At 49.2% G+C, this 25,167-nt stretch overlaps 1 protein-coding gene and 1 long non-coding RNA gene across 2 annotated transcripts in view; both read right to left on the bottom strand.

Annotated features, from left to right (window-relative positions):
* TCERG1L (transcription elongation regulator 1 like) overlaps positions 1 to 25,167 on the bottom strand; it is a 223,242-nt gene that overhangs the window by 92,078 nt on the left and 105,997 nt on the right. The window lies entirely within an intron of this gene.
* On the bottom strand, positions 7,849 to 12,612 carry LOC138920521 (uncharacterized). Its single transcript, XR_011431863.1, has 2 exons — positions 12,472 to 12,612; positions 7,849 to 8,132 (listed from the first exon to the last, which is right to left on the bottom strand). It is a non-coding gene; the product is annotated as an uncharacterized lncRNA (long non-coding RNA).

Below are 25,167 nucleotides of genomic sequence, written 5' to 3'. Positions count from 1 at the left end.
TCTGTAGGCTAGTTATCCTCCAAAGAGCTCTTACTGAGTCAGCTCTGACTTTTTGCAAACTAATCTATATGAAAATGCAGTCCTCACTTCGCTGATTTATTTCCACATTTAGATGTAATAAAATTAATAGTGCACTTCTCATCTCAGTTGATGAAATTAACTCAGACTTTTTTTAAACTGACTTCTTTCAGTTATTTTCTTTATTTTCAAAAAGGAAGTTATTCCAGTCATTTGATACAAATGGCTTTAATTAGTTTAAGGCAAACATAACCTTTAATGATTACAGGCTTGGGATTGCTGGTCTGCGTACCAGGGATAAAAATCAGTGCTGTGCCCATGGGATGATTTGTAATGTCAGCCGGCACAATCCAATTTGATTTGGCATCAAAATAAACCTCCCATCACCTGGGAGAGTAATTCCTCTGCCGAGGCCATCAGGAAGCCAGCCCATCCCCTAAACACAGAAGCATTTTTATGACAAGGGCAGGTGCATTTTGTCAAATGATGGGGAGGAAGGGACCGAACATGTCTATGTTCTGTTTATTCTATTTGGCACTACTCAAGATGGGGTCTTGTTCTGGCTTAAAGTATAGTAGAAGTTTTTCAAAGAACTTGCATTTTTAATAATTATTTCTTCTAAAGATATTAAAAACTAAAAACAGTCAATCCTACGTTTACCATGAAGTGTCTGGTAAAAAGACCCTTTGTTTCGGAGATACTCAAATGAAGCTTCTTGTCTTGGGTTTATCTTTTCCCGGTTCTGTTGGACCGGTTACCACGTGGGTCAGCTATTTGCTAACTAGAATCAGAGTTTCTGGTCCATAAACCAACACTTCTCGTGAAGATATGGCCTTGGACCTCCCATGCCCTTCCACGGGCCTGCATCCTCTGCAGGACAGGGGACCTAATCCCACCCCTTCCTCACAGGAGTCTCGTGCTCCAGGAACTCTGCATCACCTGGACCCGCTCCCCAGAACACGGCCCTGACGCAGTTTCATGTAGCTGCTTTGTCTGGAATAACTTCCCCACCCCTTCTGCAAATTGAGCTCAGGGCTCGTCCTCTCTGGGATGCTGTCTTTGACTCTCCATACTGAGCACAGCAACCCTGCTCTGCCCTCCACTCTGTCCACTTCTCATCTCTTCACAGATTGTACTAAAATTATTGGCGGATGCCTCTCTCCTTCTTGGAAGATAAGCTCCTTAAAGGTAGAAATGATGTCTTCAGCATTTTTGTCCACAGTTTCCTACACAGGTGCTGCTGGTCAGCGGGCATCAACACACACTTTTGGCCAAAGTCCTTGCCCCCTGTCGAGGACAGTTCCTTCTCTCTTCATCTGGTGGGTGGGCTGAGCTGAGGGCTTTTCCATCTCACCTTCCTCTCCGCATTTGTGTCTCTGCACTGGATGTTTCTAATTCCTGGAGTTTGTTTCCCTTTCTGCCTGACAAGGTCCTTCTCCTCTCCACAACGGAGAGGCCAATGCCCCTTCCTCTGCTAAGTCTCCGCTGAGAACTGCACACAGCGAGGACCTGATTGTCCTTCTGGGTTTTAAAATGCCTTCTACATATTTCCACTCTAGCACATCACATTTAAGTGACTCATTTTGTATCTGCCAGCTCCCTGGAAACAGAAGCCATGCCTTTTAATCTTTAATACTCTTTTAAATTAGCTGTGTGATTGACACAAAATAGCTGTTTAATAAATGTTGGATGGCTGACTAAATGTAGACCCAAATGAATGGAACACCATCCTCTGGAAGACAGAAGTGGGCTTGTCAATGTGCCCCCTGCCATGTGCAGAGCAATCAAACAAAAGAGACACAGATCAACAAATAAACAAGAAACTGGACACACTATTGGCAGGAACCAAGGCAGCTGGTGTGGGGTTCCCATTCCAGAGCAAAGCCCTCCACACCAGTCATTTCAGGGTCCCACCACCAAGCAGCGAGCTCCCAGCGTACCTCCAGGAGGTCAGTAAACCTCAGCTCAAGTCCGTCTCCAGAGGCTCTGCGTGGACATGCAGAGATCATGGCTGGCGCTTACTTTTCTACTGGCTGATTTAAAAGTGTGAACAGACAGTCCAGGACTGCTAGACACCTGAGCAAGTCCACAGCATGAAACTACAGGTCAACTGTGGGACACGGGTCAGTGAGTGACTGGACCTCATGTAACAGAGAGGAAGATGTAAGACATCCTCACTAGCGTCTATCCATGTCCTACATAGTGTCCTCTAAGGGATTTAAGGAGGCACTCTATTCAGGAAACAAGAACAAAACGCTACCAAAAAATAACAATCAGAAAACATAAATAAGCTCCAGGAAACTATATATGTATATATCCCATTATATTTCTATATACTATATTTATATTTCCCAAAAAGCTCTTTCTTACACTCTAATTTATGTATATAAATATAATATATACATAAATTTACATTAATATTTGCATATTAATATATGTATATTAGATATATCATCCAAATACAAAAAATAGAGGCTTGAAAGACAATATCAAGTAAATGTTCCCCAATAGAGAAGAATGTGACAGAGATTTTAAAAAGAGAGAGATGTGACTTTGGATTTGGCAATGGATTCTCAGGTATGACACCAAAAGCATGAGCAAGAACAACAAAAAGATAGATAAATTGCACTTCACCAAAGTTAAAAAACTTTTGTGCATTACAGGACATCAAGAAAGTGAAAAGACCAAGAACAGAGTGGCAGAAAATTCTTCCAAATCCTGTATCTGATAAGGGTTTAGTATCCAACACATGAAGAACTCTTTCAACGTAACAGGAGAAAGACAAACAACCCAATTAAAAAGTAAGCCAAGGACTTGAATGACATTTTTACAAAGAAGACACACAAATGGCCAAGAAGCACCTGGAGAGATGCTCAATGTCATTAGTTGCTAGGGAAATGCAAATCAAAACCACAACTAGAGGCGACTTCACACCCACTAGGATGGTAACAATAAAACAATGGAAATAAGCATTGGTGAGAATGTGGAGAAACTGGAGTCTTTGTACAATAATGGTGGGAGTGTAAAATGGTGCAGCTGCTGTGGAAAACAGTTTGGCGGTTCCTCAAAAAGTTAAACATAGAATTGACCTAGTAATCCCATGCCTAGGTGTGTATTCCAAGAATTGAAAACAAGAACTCAACAAATACTCATAGATGAATGTTCATAGCAGTACTGCTCATGCTAGCCAAATGACGGAAACAACACAAACATCTATCAATGGATGATTGGATACACCAAATATGGTCTATATATAAAGCGGAATAGTACCCAGCCATAAATAGGAATGAAGTAGTGATATATGCTACAACACGGGTGAACTTTTAAGACTGTATGCTAAGCGGAAGAAGCCAGACTCAAAAGGTCACCTATTATATCATTTCATTTATTTGGAATATCCAGAATAGATAACTCCACAGCCACAGAACATAGACTGGTGGCTGTTTGGGGCTTGCGGAGGGAGGAATGGGGAGTAACTGATTAATGGGTAGGGGGTTTTCTCTTGGGTGATGCAAATGTTTTGGAACTAGACAGAAGCGATGGTTGCACATCATTGTGAATGTACCAAATGCCACTGAATCGTTCACTTTAAGATCGTTAATTTTATGTTATGTGAATTTCACCTCAATAAAAAAAGAGAAAAGGTCAGAAACTTGGGTACACAGAGAATTAATCAAGGAAGTTGGACATCCAACTAATAGAAGGCCCAGAAACAGAGAATGCGCTAGAAGAGGATTTCTGAAAGCTCCAGAGACACATGCTACAGATCTGTCACCTACAGAGTTATACCTGGACACATCAAGGAGATATGGGAACACTGATGATAAGCATCAGTCTAGAAACTTCCAGAAAGAAAAAGAAGACCTATTTTTGTACAAAAGGATGAGGACAGGCTGGAGGTGACTGGGCACTAAATGTGGTCAATAAGAAGACCCTTGTCTTTGTGCACCTTGTTTGATGAGCAGAAGGGCTGCAGCACAGAAGGTTCTAGATCTGGTCTGCCCCTCTGCACTGGGTATCGCACACCCCACTGAGATGCCCTCCATGTCTGTGTTGCTCGTCAGTTAGTTTTTGCTTTTTCTCACCAGTCTCACAGGGATAAAGAAAATGCCTCTATTTACCGCACAGAATGGTTGTTAGACTAGTGCAGGGTGACACTGAAAACGTCGGATGCTGGGATGAGAGCTGCATCTGAAGCTGTAGCCGCTTGCCATCTGACCCCTAACCCTATAGCTCCAACCATTAGCTCAGCTCCCTCCACCCCACGAGGGTCCTTCCCTCCAGCCCACTCCCTCGCCCCACTCTCACACACAGCTCTGGCCCATCACGAGAAAAGTCCACCAGAGCCCACACACGCCTCAGCTCCAGGTAACAGAGAAGATAGGCCGAAAGCTGGGCAAGGACAGAGTCTCACCATACAAAGACAGTGACCTCGGTGATGGGAGGGGTCATGGGTCAGGTTCACCATCACGCCCCTCTCACCCCAGCTCCCGGCGCAGGAGGGTCTACTGAGCGAAGTGATTAATGAGCAGCAGAGATCTGCTGGGGCTGTGCCACCTCAGTGTCAAGGTCCCAGCTAACGCAGAGCTGTCCCTTCCCATTGTCCAGGACATAGCGATGGAGGACCAAGTGGCCCCGACCGAGAGCATTCCATCTGGTGCTCCGCTCAGCTGATATTTAACCTGATGGCCTCATTCAGGACTGACCCCCATCCCCACCCCGCCCTATTCCTGCTCCATGCGATGAAGGATCTGCGCTATGAAGGGGGGCAGACTTACAAGGAGGCGGCCGCCAGTCTCTCCTGCACTTTGTCCTAAACAGGGTGGAAAGCGAAAGCTGAGATAGTCTGCCCGCTGTGGGCACGGCGTCTCCTTGGCTCTCCGTCCGGACTTGAGTTTCCCGACTTCCTGCTGGCCCCCTTCACTATCCTTCAACCACGAAACTGCCCTAAATGAGACTTTCAGGCCCCCTGGTTCTCCTGCAAGCTCTTATGCAGGCCAATGAGGCCATCCTGTTCCCTGCAGCTCACGCTGTCCAGCCACTTTGGGGGCCTCAGTGTGAGCAAGTGAGTAGAAGGAAAAGAGCAGCATCGTCTCCTGCCAGGTGAGCGCTCCGCAGGGTCTCACATGCTGCTTCTTTCCTGGTCAGCCTCTGCCTGATGTAGAGGGCTCAACTTGGAAGTGACTTAAATGCACACTCCACATCCTCAAATGCTGTTTCCCTCCCAAAAGGCAGCCTCTCCTTCGCTCTGCCCCCAGCACACTCGGAAGTGAAGCCGGGCACACTTCGCCAGTGCCTGTCTCTGGGGCAATTAGAGCCACGAGCTCATGGCTTTTGACAAGAAGATGGAGGGCTTCGCCATCTTGCTGGTTAATTGGTGGTGTTATTTATGTGTTTTGAATGCTTATGAAGTTCCCTGGCTGTTTCTGATGCAATTAGTTTCATTGATAGCAAGGTTTATGAGTCGAAATAGTGGGAATCAGAGAACCGTCTGATACAATATAACACAATAAAAATGAGTATGCCCCTACAGTTTCCATGCAGAACACTGGGAAAATGGCTTTCCAAGTTTTACAGGAAGATAAAAGAACCCTCTTGCCTGCACAATTACTTTATCCACTTTGGAAATGTATAGACCGCAATCAGAGAAAAACACACTTCTGAAATAAAAGGCAGATTTATACAAAAACAATTTTACTTGTAGGCAGCCCTAACATCTAATTAGTATGGCAAAAACAAAGCTGAATTGCTACATTTCAATTACTCCTACATTCAACAATGGGTACATAATTAACATTAATTCAGGACACTTATTACAGAAACTCAAAAGATGTTTCGCACAAATGCTTCAATCGTTTTGACTTTGGATTTTTTGCATGTGGAAGTTATACATATACATGGGGTGTGACTCTGTACTTTTCTCTTTAAATCAATTTAAATTTTAATAGATTATATATCCATTGAGTAATTATCTAAATTTCAAAAGGTACAGATAGATATGCTGTGAAACGTCCCCCTCCACTCTTCAATCCAGCCACTCAGTTCTCCTTGGAATTAGTGAATCTGACCAGTCTCTTACATGAATTTCCTTAGATACTTCATGCATTACAGACAAATATGAACACATATGCTATTTTTTTTCTGTACACAAATGTGCCATAATATATACTTGCTATGTGTCTTTAAAAATATCTAATAATATATCTTTGAGATCCAGGTAAATAAAGCCCACGTTGTTTTCTTGACAGCTCACAGGAACCACTGCAGGGGCGTCCCAGCGTCTGTCTACCCCCCGGCCCTTCATGAGGACAGATGGAGAGGACGGGTTTCTCCTCTTGTGCTATTTTTATAGGGCTGACTGCAAAACCAGCCACACACACCTCACCTGGCCCCCAGGAAGTTTGATGAAGGTAAATCTCTGTAGGAAGCGGTGGGTGGGAGGCTACACATCTTTGTGATTTGGATAATGTTGCCAAACTGACCATCTCATTTTTAATTTTAATTAATGACTGCACCTCCCACCCCGGTGAGAGGGTGGGCGTGGGGGGTGCCTGCTTCCTGTATCCTGGCCTCACAATGGGGCTTCATTGACCCATGCCCATCGGAGGGGGAAGATGCATGTCTTAGTATAGATTCACTTTACTTTTCACTCCTCCACTCAACAAATGTTTGTGGAGAACCTACTCTTGGCATGAGGGGGGACCGAGGGAACAAGACAGGTGAGATCCCCTGCCCCACAGGACTCAGATTCCGCTGGAGGGAGATGCCGTGTCATCACCATTGCCTAACATTTCCAGGGGTTAACAAGATCTCGGGGTTGTGCTTCCTCCTCCATGAACTGTGGGTTCCTGCCACCTGCTTGTCTTCCTGCTGGATTGTGGATCTCTTTGTCTGATAGATTTACAGGGCCCTTTTGGCTAGGATAAGAATGGCAAAATGCTATTTTCCTTTCGACTGTCATTGTGATCACGGATTCTATGCCCCGATTTATTTATTTATTTTTTGCTGAGCAAGACTGGCCCTGAGCTGACATCTGTGCCCATCTTCCTTTACTTTGTATGTGGGACGCCTCCACAGCATGGCTGTTGAGTGGAGTAGGTCCACACCAGGGATCCAAACCCCAGAACCCTAGGCCACCAAAGTGGAACACGGAGAACTGTAACTACTTGGCCACGGGGCTGGCCCCAAATTTTTATTTTTAAGGGGTCAAATTTACCATTCTTTTCTTTGAGAGCTTCCTGGGTTTTGTTGTCTGGGGAAAGAGCTGCGTCATTCCAAAATCACGTAATAATTCTCCCAGGATTTCTCTGGAAGTTTCATGGTTTCACTTTTCCTGTCCTTGTTGGCTCCATCTGGACTTTACCCAGGCAAAGGTGTGAGGCATGGTACACCTTTGTGTTTCACTGGGGGGCTTCCCTGATTTCCCAGCAGGATCCCCCTAATAATCCTGCCACCCCCTGATTTGAAATGCCTTCTTTATTGCACACTAGGGGCCTGGAGGGAGCTGAGTCTATCCCTGGATGTCTAGACACCTATTTAAGTATTGATCATGCACGTTTGCATGTAAACACACATACATACTATTTTAAGATCAAAGAGTGGTGAAAGTTGACTGTAAAGTTTGGCAGATGATACGCACATGTTCCTAAATCCAGCCCGCCAAGGTTTTCATGGCTCCATTTACTGAGTCCCTGACAGCAGCAGAGACGCCTGGAGAGTCAGACTTTCTGGTGTCTGTAGACTGTGCCTTCGTCCCACCAGCCCAGGCTGTGTTTCAGGTTCAAGTACACTTGGGACTTCCTCTGACAAGCACGGGGAACAGAAGTGAAATGGGGAGCAGATGAATATTTTTATTTGTCACATTTTGATACTAAATGGAGCATCACATTTGAGCACATTAGCAAACACACCCAGGAGCCTGGAATGCTGACAATAAGCCATGTCACAGCCTTGTTGTCTTCATCTGGCCATGGGTGTGGCTGTCTTCCTTGTGCATGGGTGCACAGCTCAGCTCCGGAACAGTAGACCCGAGCTACCTCACTGAATCCTGGCATCCTGGAGGCTCAGAACACTGCCACTAACACCCGGACCGGGCTTACGGCATCAAATGGGAGCTGAAAGAGGGAAATACTCATTATTGAAGGTTGGTTAGTGCTGGGAATCCCTTCCAGAAACGGGCCACAGAAATGCTGGCTTATTCCTAGAGATGCTTTCCTGGACTGTCTTCCCAGCTCCCCTTCCCCAGACCCTCCGCGGGAAGGGCCCGAGGACCATGATGGAACCCGCCTGCCCCCACCTCCAGAGCTCACCCACTCATCCTTGCTGGCTTGTGCCTTCCTCAGCCTGGGATGCTCCCACCACCTGTCACCCAGCCTGTTCTTGGTCCTCGTAGGCGACCCTTCCTGAGCTCCCTAGCTCAAGTGTTGCTCCTCTGCAAAGCCCTGCCCACACGCTGGGGCAGAGTCAGCTCTCTGCCAGCAGGACGCCTCTCTGGTCCCTCCAGCAGCCCAGTGGGGGTGAGCACGGGCCACGTGGTCCACAGTCTAATGAGACTGGGGAATCCTCGAAGAGCCAGGTCACATGTGTCCAGGAAGCCTGTCCCAGAGCTTAGCACGGGGCCAACACCCAGTGGAAACACACTAAATTGAGCAAATGAAGGAAAGACTGACCGGTCCACCACCACGACCACTGGCTGTGGCCCCATTTCCATTAGCCCTACTGTGGTACCAGTGGGTAAATGGTCCAACATTCATAGTACTCACATTGCAGGGGACAAAATAAAAAGAAGGCAAAATTAATGGCCAGGTGTTCAGAACACAGTATAAATTAATAACAAACAAAGCAATCCCCCCACTGGTCCCCAGTGGTCCAAGGCATAGGGGTTCCAGCCTCCCGATGGCACACCCAGTGACAGCTTCAGTTCAGGAATAACCTCTGTCTCAGGCAGACGTGGGTGTGGGGTGCTTTGTGTTGGAGAAAAGTAACTTCCACTCCCTGTGTAAGGTGAGCCTCCATCTGTCATAGCAGATGGAGATCTGACCTCTGCCAATGGAGATGGGGCTTTTTATAGGCTCAGCACCATCTGAATACCTGGTGAGAATGTCCTTGGGTCACCACCCCTCAAAGCCTCTTACAGTTACTGTCCTCCCTGAACCAGAGACAAAGGAGCAAGCATGGCTGCCTTTGTGGGATCAGCTCCCACATCTGTGGAGAAGATGAACCTGCCAGCTCCTCCCAAGGCAGAGATGGATGAGGCACTGCCTGGAGGCCCTGGGTCCCAGGGCTCTGAATGGATCACCACACCTACACCTGAGGCTGGAATATTCTCTGAAGACAGGCTGGATGTGCAGGTGTTGCCTCTGCTCCCTGCTTCTGCTTGGAAGCTCCAATCTCCACTGCCCTGAACGTCCCTGAGCACACAACCTGGGCTTCACGGTGCCGGCTAAGCGCAGGAGGGGCACGGAAGCAGATAGCTTTCTCCTATCCCCAGGTCACTGACCAGAGTCTCCGTTTTTCCACTGCCTGAACAGACTCACTTTATCTGACTAGACTGGTTGGTATGCCACCACCAAGCGATTTATTAGAATTAATAAATACTCTAAAAATAAAAAGCTATCACCCCTCCTACTATCATGGGCTAGCAGCCATTCACCTCTTAGTATAAGTTGGCAAATCGCCATCAGGGTTCCTTCCCCCTCCATTCTATCTGACACTAACTGCCGAAGTTTGCAAAGGAAGCAAAAAAGAAATGATCCAAAATCAAGTCTCCGGAGACAACGCCTGCAAACCCCAGGGAATACTTCACTGACAGCCTGACCCTCACCTACACACATCTGTGCAGTTGAGATGATGGAGGATAGAAAGCTGCGAGGATACAAAGCCAGGCATGTGGGGCCAGGGCTTGTACAAGCGGAAGGGCCCTCATTAGGAAAAACAGCATACAACCGTGAAGAATTAGACACAAAGGCGAGCCTCTGCTTAGAATGAGGAAAGACAGCACACTTACTCTGAAAATTGAAAAACATTTACAATATCACAAAATCCAGCAAAAGAACTCAACATTTACATCAATTGCCTTCCATATTTCTAAAATACTTTTTGCTCCCACGTTTTTGGGCTGCATCCACCTCTTCATAGGATAATTTTGTAGCAGCAATACATGAGTCTCTAGAAAAGGAGAAACACAGTTCAATCTTTCCTGTCGTACGGTTGATCGACCTTTTTTCGGTTCTTCATAGTTGCCACGCCTGGAGATGTTTCCGCACATGCGGACATGCTCACTGGGTACAGCATGGCTGCAGGTCTCCACCCAATGGCACAGGTGTTCTGTGGTTTTGTGGGATTACCATGGGAAGTGGTGGCCATGTACATTATGGAGCTTATTCAGACAGGAGAGAACTCATATTTGACTAGTCGTTGAAAAATGAATCCTCATCTTGCAGCTTTACACATCTGATCATGGGAAGAATTTTCGACCAGCCAGCTTCAAACCTCATCTGCACGTGGCCGGACGATGGCATGTTTCCAGTTCAGGGCCCTGCACCTTCATTTCGGGGCAGGTGGTGGGAGCAGAGAAGAAGGCAACAGAGTCCCCGGGAGTCCTGTCCCCCTGGCATCGCTGGCGCCGCCTTGCTGGAAAGGGGCAGCGAGCACAGAAACACCCCACGGCACGCGGTCAACTAAATGAGCCCCCACTCCACTTGCCACAGCCGGATGCTGCGTGTCCACGACCCCCCCAGCCCGCCCCGCAGGAGGGAAGAGTGGCAGGAGGCAGACACAGACAGGAGCCCTCATGGGGCGCAGTCCGACATCTTTGCAGATTTTACACAAATTCACGATTAAGCAAAAACAGTGCCAGGAGATTCCCAGTGCCCTGGAAGGAGCCTGAGATTGTGGGTGGGCCCTGGAGCTTGGCTTCCTTCTCGTCTCTGTGAACCCAGGGCTGAAAGGTTAGGATTGCTTGCTTTACTTAATATTTCAACATTCACCCTCTGTGAGCCAAAGCTCTTTACAAGACTGATTTTAAGGGCTGCCTGATCTTTCAAGAGATACTTAGACTGCAGTTTACCAAGCCCCTACTGTGGGGCACCTGGCTTTTTTTATTTTTAATTTTCCTCTTTTAAACCACATTCTGCAGGATGCCCTTATGCATTCTTCCCTGTGGGCCTGTAAAGATGTTCTGAACATTAAGCTGCTATTGTAGCTTGAGACCTACCGGTCACCTTGCTAAAGATCTCTACCCCTCACCTCACCCACGTCCAGGAGTGCCCTGTGCTGACAGTGCGCCCGGCAGCCCTCCTTAGAGACGAGGAAAGAGCAGATCAGAGGAGTTAAGAAGGTGCCCAGAGCTACCGGGGAGGGCGTGGGGTTCACCCCAGGCCAGCGGGCTGCAGCCCTAGATTGGATTTCTGACAACAGTTTTTCTTATAAAAGAGATTGGAGCTGCTGGGCTAAATGATATGGAAAAATAAAGAGTCTTGATTCATATGAACCCTTTTCTTTCCAGAAACATTATACCAAATTGCATCTCATCAACCACATGTGACACTTTACCACCTGCATGATGTAGCGTGTAGAAAAACACTCATTAAGAATTATGTGTAACAGGGGCTGGCCCCGTGGCCGAGCGGTTAAGTTCGCGCTCTCCGCTGCAGGCGGCCCAGTGTTTCGTTGGTTCGAATCCTGGGCGCGGACATGACACTGCTCATCAAACCACGCTGAGGCAGCGTCCCACATGCCACAACTAGAAGGACCCACAACAAAGAATATACAACTATGTACCGGGGGGCTTTGGGGAGAAAAAGGAAAAAATAAAATCTTTAAAAAAAAAAAAAAAAAAAAAAAAAAAAGAATTATGTGTAACGACCCCACGGTAGAAACAGACTAATGTCCAAGAACAAGTAAATATGTTTACACCACAGAATACTCCTGGAGCAATTAAGACTGGAAATTCTTTCTGTCACTGTATTTTGGTCTTCAAGGTAGGTTGCTAAGTAAAGAGTCAGAAATATGCACTATACAACCCATGTAAGTTAAAAACAAATCCTCGACATTGTCGTGAATACACGTGTATGTGCACAATGCAATGGAAATATTTTATTATTTAACTATCACACTAAACTGCTAATAGAAGTTTCCTCCGTGAGAAGAATAGGGTTGAGAGGACTTAGAGTCTACATACATCTAAATTGTTTCCATGTTTTAAGTAGAATATATTCATATTTTACTGTTTAATTGGAAGAAAAGTAGGCATTTAAATAATTAAGGCTCTAGTCTAAGGAGACACACACCTCAGCTTGAAATTGCCTTCGGGCTTATGTTAATCAGCCGCCAACCTAAGTGGAAGTGTGGGGTCAAGAGGCTTCTTCTGGTTCACAGTTGACGGAGGAGAGGGCGAAAGGCACACTACGTGCATCTGCTGGATTTATGACAACGGCTAGGAGCCCCACTTACAGATTCGAGAACCATCAGGATCGACAGCCCTCAGAGCTCTGAATGACTGCAGCGACTTCTCAACAAGTGGTAGCTGTGTTCATGAATGGCGCTTACACCCATCAACAGCCCGGGAGCTGCACTCACTCAATTACCGAAAGCAGCTGTGTGGGAGGAGACCTCCTTTATGACTTCCAATATGTTACCGCGGTGACGTGCAGCAGGCACAGCACTTAAGACCTGCTCACATCGGTGAAGGATGGAGTGTTTAATGAGGCTGATGACAGATAAGTGCCCAAAACTGCTCTTTTGTCATAGATGGCTGTTTCCAGGAGAATCTCCAAACTGGCCCCAAGCACATGTGGATGCTCCTGCTTTAAGGAAATGCATGCATAGCACTTGTTAGCTCTGCCACAAGAACATTCCTATTGTGTTACCCCACTCAAGTTTAGAGACTATTCATCACTCATGTAAGAAATGACAAGTGTCATTGGCAACGATTCGGGGACACGGTTCCTTCCTTTAGGGGTTCTGCCGTCCCCAGAGTCTCAGAGTGGTTGGAATCAGAAGGTAGGTAGGGGCGAGAGGTGGAGAAGGCACATCCTCTTCCTAACCACCATGCCAGGGAGCTGGCACTTGTTGCTTCTGCCCACCCTGTGCTGGTTAAAACTGGCCGTATAGACCGCCTTGACTCAGGGTAGGAATGGTAGCATGGGCCTCCTTGACCCAGGGCATGCAGGGAAATGTCTCAGCAGTCACTTTCCAGCCACATCCCTACACCTCGCAAGGGATGCAGAACCTCGAGTGGACAGCTGGTGCCTCCACCACAGCACAGCTGAGATGAAAGGTGATGGCACATTAGGCCACAAACCAAGAAGTGAGCTATGTGACCGGCTCCAGCTGCCAGGTGGCCACAGCTCACCAGGGATCCCGGATCTTAGCACCTCCAGTAACTCTTGGGGCTACCCTATCAGGGTCCTTAGTGGGTGCCCCCAAGCACACAGTATGAGCATCCTGGGCATCAACACAACGTTCTGTCGACTCACATTGTTGCTTTAAGGGGTACGGAGGTTCGCTGCTGTGGGATGCTGGCTCACCCACGGATGACATGGATATTTTTGTAGGAGATGATTAATTATAATATTTGCTCTTAATTACAGTCATTTTAATTGGGTCATTTGGCCTTTGGCTATGCTGCCACCAAGAGTGGATTCCAGTATGTGGTAGAGATAAGTAAAATGTTTTGATGAAGTCAGCCATTGGTGTGTAGCTAAGGATGTTTAACCCAACTGGCTTTCTCTATTGAATTCCATTCATGTCAAATGTCACTGTACCATCAATGCTGTCAATGCTGTTGTCAAACTTCGGACAATAAGAGGTGCTTGGGTTGCAGAACGCACACCCACCCTTTGTCTTCATGCTTTGGGGAGGATCCTGGTGGGCCCTCAGCTGGGAGGGAGTGGGGTCAGCCTGCCTGGAGGGGTCTGGTGCCTCCAATTCTATGACAAGCTCTTTTTTTCTGTGGCCTGTGCAAACTGAGTGTATTCTAGATAGAAGGAAGTGAAGGGGGTGGGGGAATTCCAGGAAAGAACACTAACCTTGACCCAGACCCACTGGCAGGCTCCGAAACTCTGGCAAGTCACTCGTCCTCTGAACCTCTATATGCACAGCCAAGAAATGGGGGTGAACATGATTAGACCCACCACAGGCACTGGCTAGCACCTGTTAAACACTTTCTAAAGGGGGGACTCCATCAAATGCCAGCTGACCCACACTTCCAGCAGAGCTGGGGAGCCCATCACCCCACCAGCTCTGGGGGTGGGACACAGGGCAAAGCAAAGGACGTGTCATGTGTCTTTGAGTCAAAGGACATTTGTCTAACCTTCTCCTCTGGAGGCTAAAATAAACCCATGAAGCTGCTACACGATAAGGGGACATTTTCTTTCACAGCAGAACACTTCAAGGAAGAGAGATTTCCTCCTTGGTAGGGCACTTTTTCCATCAGCCCTTGAAGTCCAGCCCCCGGGGTGCCAGCTGTGTGACAGCCTGGTCAGCGAAGGGTCTCTCTGTGGAAGGAAGAGTAAGAGCCGTGCTGAGGAGGAGAGGCAGCGGGACTCGGGGACCAGCTGTCTAAGGAGTGGGGGGTCATGGTACCCCGTGCTATGTTGTATGCAGCATACATTCTCCCCAGTGTTTCCCCAAATTTCCCATTGCTCAGTGTATTAGTGTCCTTGGGCTGCCAGAATAAATGACCACCAACTGGCTCAAAACAACAGAAATGTATTCTCAGTTCTCGAGGCCAGAAGTCTGGAATCCAGGTGTCAGCGGAGCCGTGCTCCCTCCAGAGGCTCCAGAGGAGGTTCCTCCCTGCCTCTTCCAGCTTCCGGTGGCTCCTGAAAGTCCTTGACTTGTGGCTGCAGCACCCCAATCTCTGTCTCTGTCTTCACATGACTTTGTTCCCTGTGTGTGTCTGTGTCCTCTCCTTTTCTTATAAGGACACTCCTCATTGGATTTAGGGCCCACCATAAATCCAAGATGATCTCATCTCGAAATCCTTAACTAATTATATCTACAAAGATCCTATTTTCAAATTAAGCCCCATTCTGAGGTGCCGGGTAGACATGAATTTTGGGGGGATGCTATTCAACCCAGCATACATCTGAAATAAATTTCTTTTTAGAGGATGCTACAAGTATGGTTCCTGGTTCCAAGTTAGTACAAAATGAAACCACCAAGGAGTTTGCACAGAAGAATGGTTTCAAACGGACACTCTGAGATATTCAAAGGCGTGAATACTACCTAGTCCTGCATCCCAGGAAGAAAACTGGGGGTGATTTTGCCCGCCTCCTCGCCTTAGCAGTGGGAAGACGAAGAGGGTCTCAGTCAAGGTCGGAGACATCTTAGACTCCAAGTCCAGGGCCACATCCCCAGGGCGAGGCCTCAGCCATCTCTGGGATCTGGTCTCTGCTTCTGGACCTAACTCCACCCCACCCCGCCCCTTCACTGTGTGAGAACCCAGACGAGTGGCATCGAACAGCTCATTCTGTAACCAGACCCATCCTCGATCTCAATTCAATCTCATCATACCTGGTTTTATTGCCTTTTGTGTCTGATAAGTGGTTCCCTTAGAAAAGGCAGAAAATGTTCATCTTAGCACTTTATCCTTTCATCCCTGGAGAACTCTTCTGTAGGATGCTGCATAATTAAAAAAGGAAGGAAGGTCCTGTCATGCAGCATAAATTAGACGCGTCCTGGCTGCGTCTCTCACTCCTAAAATGGGAAGCTATGAAATCTAAACAGGTTTTCAATTTCTCCTAATGTCAAAAAAATGGCAATAAAATCAAAGAGGGAGAGAAAAAGGGAGAAGGAGTCAGACTCCAGAAAAGCATCCTCCAGGAAACTACATTAGAAGTGAGTTATTCCCACCACACCGTCTTGTGGATCCGCCTCCTTCCACCTGCCTCTCACACCGAAACTCTGTAACAGGCTGAACTTTCACTGCAAAAACCCAAAACTTCTTCACAGGTAGGTACAGCTGCAGGGGCACCACTTTCGGTGACCTCCCTGTGCAGACCACTCCAGGCGTGGGTCCAAAGGGGCCCGTGTCCTAGGAAGGCAGCAGTTCTCCAAGGTCCCTGACTGAGGACAACGGTCCCACAGGCCCAGCATTGCACAGACTTGGCTGTTCCTAATACACAGTGCATGGTTGACCAGAGGCAATGGGAGCCCTGGGACGCAGAGCCAGGATAAGCCTGATGTTGTAGCGCCAAGGTAACAGCTGCTGTCCCACCCTGCCCCCCCCCCCACCCCCAGGGTCTGCGGACTCCTGGGAATTTGTGATGGGGCAGAGATGGATGCCGTAAACACTCCTGGCCTCGAGATTCCCAGTCTGGAGAGATGGCTAGCAGCTCTGCATTCTAGAATAAAAAGTACAGACAGCACGGAAAAGATGCCTTGAGCACCAGGTGACCCGTCAGAGTCAGCAGAGAGAATCGTCACAAGGAAGGCTGAGGGGTCCCCACCAGACATCCTGGTCTGATGATCCTGCAGACAGCCATCAACCCAGGAATAGACTAAAGGTGGCGGGGAGCAGGAGAGCGTCCTCCAGGTGGACACTGAGGCAGTGGGCTGGGACACGGGCACTGGGGCCAGAGATCGACATGGGGAGCTCTGGCACTGCTTCCAGGGCCCTCAGACCACCAGGAAGGACAGAACTCAAGCTGCAGTACATGTGCCCCCCTGGAGAAGGATGACAGGGAGTCACAAACTGTCGGAGAAAAGTGAGTTCCTGAACCAGGCGGGCACAGGAGGGGCAGGGCTGTAGGCCTTTCATGCAGGCACCCAGCATTGTGGAGGCCAACTGCAAGCACAGGCAATGAGTGCACAGTCCACATGGACGAGGACCTCTGCCGCTGAGCTCACTGCTAGCTGGTGGCTTTGGGGAGAGAGAGGAGGCAGCCAGGTCCTGAAAGAGTGCCTGTGACGAGAACCAGGGCACCATGGATCCTGTATGCACTGCTCTTGGTGCAGAGCAGAGCTGTGTTCTGCTGGAGGGCAGAAGCTGGCCTGGGATAGCTCTGCTCCTGGGAAGCTGGATGCACATGGGGCTTGAGACCTGGTTCACTGTGCAGAGGATTAGGGAAACGGGGAGAGGGAGGGGTGCATCCAGGGAAGATAAAGGGGATTCTCGTGGCCGAGCGAGGGGCGGGCGTGAAAGAGTGTGGGAAGGTCAGTTCACTCCCTCCCAGGGGGTCCGTGAAGGACCAGGGAGGAGAAAGCCTTCCAAACTCTGTCCCTTCCTAAGCCCGGAGAGGTCTTTGTGCGAGCCCCTGGCTGGCACCATCATCAGTGGCACCTGGCAGCGCCCATCCTCAGACCTGATCCAGGAATCTTCCAGAAGGTCTGCTTTGTCCTTGCCTGTGAACACAGGAAGGGGGCACTCCACACACGCTGCTGTCGGCAGAGGCTGGAGAAAGCTGCCCTGTTATCTGCAGAGAGGGTCCCACGCTCCGATCCCAACACTTGGGACCCCATTCAGACCTCTGGCTTCAGGCAGGATGATGTCGCCTTCTTCAAAGGAAAGTTCTGTTGTTGGAGACATCACGGTGCTAAAATCTGCACAGTGTTGCTTGACTTTTGTGCTCGGGCCTTGGAGGCGGGGTGGCTGTTGGCCGTGGCTGTGCTGCCCACAGGCTGCCACGAAGGGGTCCTGCAGCTGGGGCAGTGAGGGACCCCAGGCACAGCACCTAGTTCAGTTCCATCACTAGGAGACGAGCCCAAGTGCCCTGGTTACAGAATGTCTGCTACACAAGGACAGATGTCCCCTTAACATCAGCTGCTGGGCCCCCCAAGGCTTTCTTTTGTGTTGGTCGCTGTGGTTTTGCTACTCCCTGGCTCCAGTGAGCAGGCAAGGATAGCCACAGCAGGCTTAAGAACATGGATGGGCAAAAACTTAAAACAGAGGAAAGGGTAATCCAAATTGGGAAAGTGCCTCCCTGCCCCATGCCAGCATCCTGGCCCCTGGTCACTAAGAGTGTCCCCTTGATGACCATCCTGGACTGCGGACTCTCTAGGCCCAGGAGCCAGGGTTGTCTGTGAAATGCCAAGGTGCCTAAAACCCCTTGAGTGGTTCTTTGGGAGAGTGGTGATAGTGGAAGGAAGAAAGAAGGTACCAGCATCAGCTGGGGATGCATGTGAACCTGGAACAAGAGCCCCCAGGCCAGGCAGCTTCCAGGAGCGAAGGCAGGAGGAGGCAGAGCTGGGAGAGTGACGAAGGCGCCTGAACTCACTTCAGGGACCAGCCCCACCTCGCCCACCGGGAGGCTGTTCCAACCGTGTCATCTGAGATTCTGTTGGTCTATTTAGCATCTGCTAATCACAGGGCCAACCTAGCAGCCAAAGCGTGTGCCTGTCCCGGAATCCACTGGCCCACAACACGCCTTTCACGTGCCCAGCCACCAATCCAGAGTCTACACCACCTGACCACCTCCTTTTCCAACTCACACAGCAAACCAATATGTCCCCACCCCAAATCACCCCAGGGCCAGGTACTAGCCAACGGTAAACCACCCAACAGCCCAGAGCCCACAGGTACCATTCAAACTCGACAATCCAGAGCTGTTTCCCTGCCCCACATGCCCCCTCCTGTGGAAGCCACAACGAAGGCTCCAGCCTCGGCTTTTCTGCTCCTGCTTGTGCCTCCTGACCATATGGTGCTCCCCTGGGGGCCTGCACTGTCAGGGAGCCCCCTCCTCTAGGGAAATGAGGTGACAAATTCTTTCCGTGGCATTGGCCTCTCCACGTGGTCACTCGGTCATCTTTATAAATTAAATCCTGGACAGAACTTTAATACAGGAACCCTAGGGACCAGCCCCGACCCCAGATGGGCCAGCCCTACTAAGACCCCCTGGGAACCCAGGGTCTACCCGAAGACCGAGAGATGACAGGAAGGACCTTCATAAGCCACCTCACTTCTTTAAGACCCAGTCCAACACCCCTCCTTCATGAGGGGCCCCCAAATCCAACGCCCTCCTCCAGGAGGGATCCCCAGATTACTTCAATTGGAAACGCTCTCTGCCCGAGCTGGGATGGCCCCGTCCTCTGGGTCAACCTGGCCTCCATGCCTAGGGGTGGGTCTGCCAGCCTGGCTTTCCTCAACATAGCCTCTCCGGCTCCAGCTGCACATGTCCAGAACCACAAGGTTGGCAGAGATGTGCCCTCCTGACCAGGCTCTGGGCCTGTGATGGTGACGTGGCTTCCATGGCTGCCAAGCTTCCCAATTTTACTCATGGCGTCCGTTTTCTCAGCATCCTCTTCTCAGTCTGTGTTTTAGCAGACAGATTTTCATAGTCAGAGTCAAAATATAAGCAGCCCTGATGTATGAAAACTCTGTAGTCTGTACCCGGCCTGACCATTGCTAGGGAGGAGAAAAAGCCATGGCCTGCCTGCAGTGGAACAGTCTTTCTCTGGCCAGCCTCAACAAACACACGGGGATGTGGAAACCCCGGACCAGTTACATAGACATGGGAACTAAGCTCACTGAAAATTTTTAGTGTAACAGTAAGGGGAGAGTGGATACTCGCATACTCTAATTTTAATTAGAAATAGGAGTTTTGTTTACAAACCGTGAAGAAATCATTATTAGTACTTTGAGGAACAGACATTTTATACACACAGGGCATGACTAGTCAAATAATTCTATTATCACAAATGTAAATGTTCTAGACAAATGTGCTTATAAATGTCAAATATGTAATCCTCGTCACTGTGAGGCCTGCCAACCTTCTCTGAATAATCATTCTGATTCGGCAGCTTCCAGCAGCGAAACGCGCCGTCCGTCTTCCCACCACAGTGACCGATGCCACGGAACAGCATGAGAGTAACCATTGTATTTTATAATTATTTAAATGCTTATTAAAATAAATTATGAAATAAATATAAGCATTCAAAAAACTTTAACCTGAAAGGCTTTCTGTTTTTAATATTAATTTTCAAAGATAAATGTTTTGTAAATATTATTGTTTAATATGTCAGAATCTTAACAACGCGACACTCCAAACAGCAAGATTACAGATATTTTTCACACCTACAAACGCAGCATTCAGGATCAGACTGTGTTACGAAGCTACTGTAGCTTCACTGGGCTGGTCACACCAACAAAAGTGAGAATTTAAGTCTAGTAGGTACGTTTCTTTCCCTAGTTTTCAAAAATGTATTTTTGGCTACTAAAAGAACATTAATGAGATAAAGATTACCTGGGGAAAAATAAAAGGGCTGACCTGAAATTCCGCATACCTCAGTAGATTTTCGAGAACTTAGACACTCTCTCTGTCTCCCTCATTATTGCCGTAATTTCAAGAAGAACACTGGGAGCTGTGACTGTGCCCATAGTGCAGACGTGGAGACTGATGGATGGAGGATGTGTTCTCCTTGAGGCCTCCAGCTTTGCGGGGAGGGTCACGCACAGACCAAGGCCGGCGCCTCCTGGCTCCTCGCTGCCCCAGCCCCAACCCCGCCCTGAGCAGAGCTAAGAACCTGTCTGCCTTCTCGCCCTGGTCCGAGCCACCCTGACTACGTCATCCCTCCAAACCTCGACACCAGCAGGGAGATGGTGGGCAACATCAAGGGGATACAGGAAAAAGAGGACCATCTGGAGAAACCGAACACTGGGTGCGCGTCCAGGCTCTACCGCTTTCAAGTGGTGTGGCTCTGCCAGGTCATTTAAATCCCACCACTGTAAGCTAAGAATACTGAAGGGCGCACTTTAGCTCACCGAGCAGTGCAGGATTAAATTACATGTCGCCAGGAGCCGAGCAGGTCCTGTCCTGGGGGGCACACCCTCCTCTTCCTCACCCTCCTGGTGACTCCCTCCCTCCCCTCCCCTTCCCCCCCTTATTGCTTCTTCTTCCTGCTTTGCTAACTATCCCATCAGACCCAGGTTACAAGCATACTTTGCTTATTAGTAATAAATTACACCTGCAGTCAATAACTCATTTTCCAAAAATTAATTTGGGAGCTACAATACCCAGTTTCCATGTGAAGTCAAGAAGGCATTGCCAACCACGGAAACCCCGAGTCATTATTTCACGTCCTTCCTATTTTCTCATTTTTCTCCAGTAAAGATTTACAATTTCCACAAGGAGCTGCCATGCACTTTAATGTTTTAATCAAAACAAAACATCTAGAGACATTTCCTTCAATCACCTCTCCTGACTCAGTCCGACTTGGGGACCTTCTGAACACTTGTTTTCAGACACTGCCCATGGTGTACCTGTCTGTGCTCTGGGGACGGCAGCGAAGACTCATGGAGCAGGGCAGGGAAGACAGGCTGGGGATGCTGTCTGGGCAGTGGGGCACGGTCAGCCCCAGCACGGCCTGGCCCTCCATGCAAGAGGCACCATAGTCCTCCCCCTGCAAGTATAAAAACTAGGCCAGCCATCCTGCTGGCCCTCAGACCCCCAGTGGGTAGGACTAATATTAGACTAGATGCCCCAAATCAAGACAGTGTCTGGGGAGCCTGGGATAAGACTGGGCACCTGATCACACAACCAGCTACAGCTCTTTCTTACCCCACCATTGTGCCCCAGGGGTGGTGGAAGGCTTCCTGGTGCAATTCCCTTCTTTGTGTTGTGGGCTCATGCTGTGTTGGGGACCCTGCTCTTCACCACAACTCTTCTACCACCATTGCCACACATCACCCACAACTGCCACCATTGTCACCACTTCCACCACCATCACCACTATCACCACTATCATCATCACCACCATCACACCACAACCATGACCACCATCACCACCACAACTGCCATCATCACCACTAGCATCATCACCATCACCACTGCCATCACCATCATAGCCACCATCACCATCAATACTGCCATCATTACCATCATCATTGTCATCACCACCATCACCTCCTCCATCACAATCACCACCATCACCACCATATCATCAACATCATCATCATCATCACCGCCTTCACCATCATCATCATCATGACCACCATCATCACCATCATCACCAGCATCACCACCATCACCACCATTGTGGCCGCCATCACCATCCTCCCTTCAGCCACTAACACTTTTGGAGCCTTACTCTGGGTAAGGCTCTGCGTTAAGCATCCTTACATACAGCATTTCATTTAATTCTTCCATCTACCTCTGCACTATAAAAATCTACATTTTTTATCCATATTTTATAGTGAAGAAGTCAAGGTACAGAGAGGTTAAGTGACTTTCCTAAGATCAGACAGAGTTTACATGATGAAGCTTAATTTTGAACCCAAGACATCTGACTCCAGGACCACGGCTTCAAAGCCTAAACCGCTGGTTATCCTGTGCTAACGGTTCCATTTTCCTCGCCTCTGAGCAGACGTCTCATTTCCAGCACCAGACAGTGACTGCCGGAAGGTGAGGCTGCCAGCTCTGACTCCTCTCTTGCCTGTGGCCTTGACTCCCACCCAGGTTCCTGGGCATCCTTCAACTCTTGTTCCATGTTGCTGTGTCCCGGAACTGAGCCAGAGGGGACACAGTTTGCTGGACAGTGGCTGGCGTCCCTAGAGGGAGAGAGCCAAATGGCAGAGCCGGTTCTAAATGCCCGTCCCACCTCATCCAGTTTCTCCCTGAGCCTCCAAGTCTCCCTGAGCTCAGTCATGCACATTTGGCTGTCACACTCAGCCTGGTCCCCAGGGGCCACTCATGGCCGGGGACAGAGCATGGAGCCACAGGGTCGGAGAGGACTGAAGGGCCAGAGAAGGGACTGCAACTGGAAGCAGACACAGGCAGGTCCTCAGCCCAGGAGTTAGGGCCAGCTGAGTCCCAGGGTGCCCACAGGAGAAACAGCCCATCCTCTGTCAAGGCCCTGTAGGGGGACAGTGTGTGGGAAAGGAGGGCAGGTTGGCAGCACAAGACAGGTTCTCAGAGCATCCCCTGTGTGCAGCCGAGTCTCTCTCTCTAAGCATCTCTCTGTTTCTCCCTCTCCTCCCCACTGTGTGTGTCTCTCTGTGTGTGCCTGTGTCTCTCTCCCCCGTCCCACTCACGTAGGAGAACAGCAGAAGGCTGCGAAGCAGCCGCCTCCACCACAACCTACCTTGACCACCAGCCAAAGGAGATGGTTTTAGAATAAAAGTAGGTAAAATGCAAAGTGACACAGAGAACCACAGGAATGGCTTGTGTCCAGACAAGTTAAAACCCCCTCTCAGGGGAAACCCAGCCTGCTTATGCCGCATCCGTGTCCTCGATTCAGCGTCCCTGGCATGCTGGCGTGTTCCTGGCCTCTCTGCTCAGTGCCTCAGTGAAATGCTGGTGGCCTGTGAAGCTGGAGACTGAGAGCAGAGCTTCTCAAACTGAGGCATCAGAGCCCCCAGGCCCCGGGCACAGTGAGGGTGCGCGGATGGCCTCCTGTGTTTCAAGGATCCTGGCCCCACAAGGAGCCCCGTGCCAGCTCTCACGGAACCAGAGTAGCTCAGGGCAGTGACGCGAGGCTCTGCTTGACCCAGAGGTGAGATGTCCTCTTTCAAACCGGAAAAGGAACTGTGACTTCAATGCAGTTCCTTTTGCAGGCAAAACCTTTTAGAGCAGAGATCCACAGTGTGGGGAGGGGCGGAATAACGGGAGACCCCTGGGCGGTGAAAAGTACAAGGGCTCAGAACTCAGGTGTTGGATTTGATAGAACTTCTTTGTCTTATGAAGTATCGTGACAAGTTACGCCCTGATGCACAGTGACATCTTCATTCACCTCCCCGACCAGTGAAAGCAAAGCCAGGCTGTGGCTTGAGTTTCAGCCAAAGGAGGAAATTTGCCAGGAAGATTATGAATGGCTTCTTTGCTGCGCACACTGTACGTTATTAACATTCAGAGATGCGTGCACAGCATGGCACAGGAATCGCACAACCTGAGGGAGGGCGCCTCGGGGACGTGGCCTCAGCCTGCGAGTGGCTGCACCCCCAGAAGCACCTGAGACCTGGCCGCCGGCCCCTTGCCCACAGGCGCCTCTTGAATGCACGATGGCTGACAGCCTCCATTCCTCTGATGGAAAAGGATTGTGCAGGAAGTGAAAAATGTCAAATTAATTAAATACACAGAAATTTCCACAGCATTAGTCCAAGGGAAACCATCGTTTTGCTGTTGCTGGGAAGGCACATGACCATCCAGAGATCTGATTTCTCTCCCGGGTTTACAAAGCAATGACCGATGATAAAACACAGCAGCTCTAAGGTTCTGTGCAGACATGTACACGAACCCGCACATGGACTTGCATTCTCTCTGTGGGAGCTGCTGTGGTCCAGGGCAGCACAGGGAGGAAACTCCAGAGAGAAACTGCTCTGCCCCTCCAGCTGTGTGGCCACAGGAGAGAGCCACAGCCTCTCTGTGCCTCAGTGTCCTCATTTGGAGAGGGAATCGCAATATGTCCTCACAGTGGCTCCCCATGGGGTTGCAAGAACAGCGAGATGAGTGGGTATTGAGAGCCCTGGCTACGCCGTGGTAGGCATCAGTGAGTGATCTTACTGCTGTTACTGTTCTCCAACGGAATTATTACAAAGTTTCACAGGAGGAACCTAGGTTGTTTCAGGGGAGCCATTTAGCATCTGACTTGGCTTGGAGAGGATTCTGTTTCTAGACTGGAAGTTCACATTTGCGCTCAAGGCTAAAATCCTCCAGCTGAATTTAATTCCTGGTTTCGTCCTCAGTCCAGCAAAGCTCAAGACACAAAGCACAAAGACCTTGTGACTCAAGTGTGCAGTGACGCCACGTCGTCCTCATCTCTCAGGGATGAGAGGCCATCTCGTCCCCAGGTGATGCACAGAAGCGGGGTCAGGCCCAGCTAAGCTTGAATCTGCCTCCTTGTTCCCTCTCTCCACCTGCTGACACCATGTTAGCTCAGACTGGGCAAGAAAGCCGTCCCCTCCCCGCCATTGCCCTCAGACCCATGGTACAGTTTATTCTGCAAGATCTTAACCAAAAGGTCTCAAAGATCCTTCTCAGGGTCCACATCTATGACCTGAAGTATCCCAAATGCATAATGGGAAACTTCATTCATCCAGCCAAATGCATGATGGGAACTCTCATTCGTTTAGACTTGGCATCTGTAAGATCAAAACTATTAGACCTCACCTAATGAGCATATAATCAAATTTAGTTGCCAAAGTGGAATGGTGAATGAAAGAGGCGAGCTTCCAGTGAGCTGACAAATGAATGTGGACAATCCTTGGAAGGG

Source organism: Equus caballus, chromosome 1 (genome assembly GCF_041296265.1).
Source record: "Equus caballus isolate H_3958 breed thoroughbred chromosome 1, TB-T2T, whole genome shotgun sequence".
NCBI classification, from domain to species: Eukaryota; Metazoa; Chordata; class Mammalia; order Perissodactyla; family Equidae; genus Equus; species Equus caballus.
This window is presented reverse-complemented; position numbering and strand designations above follow the sequence as displayed.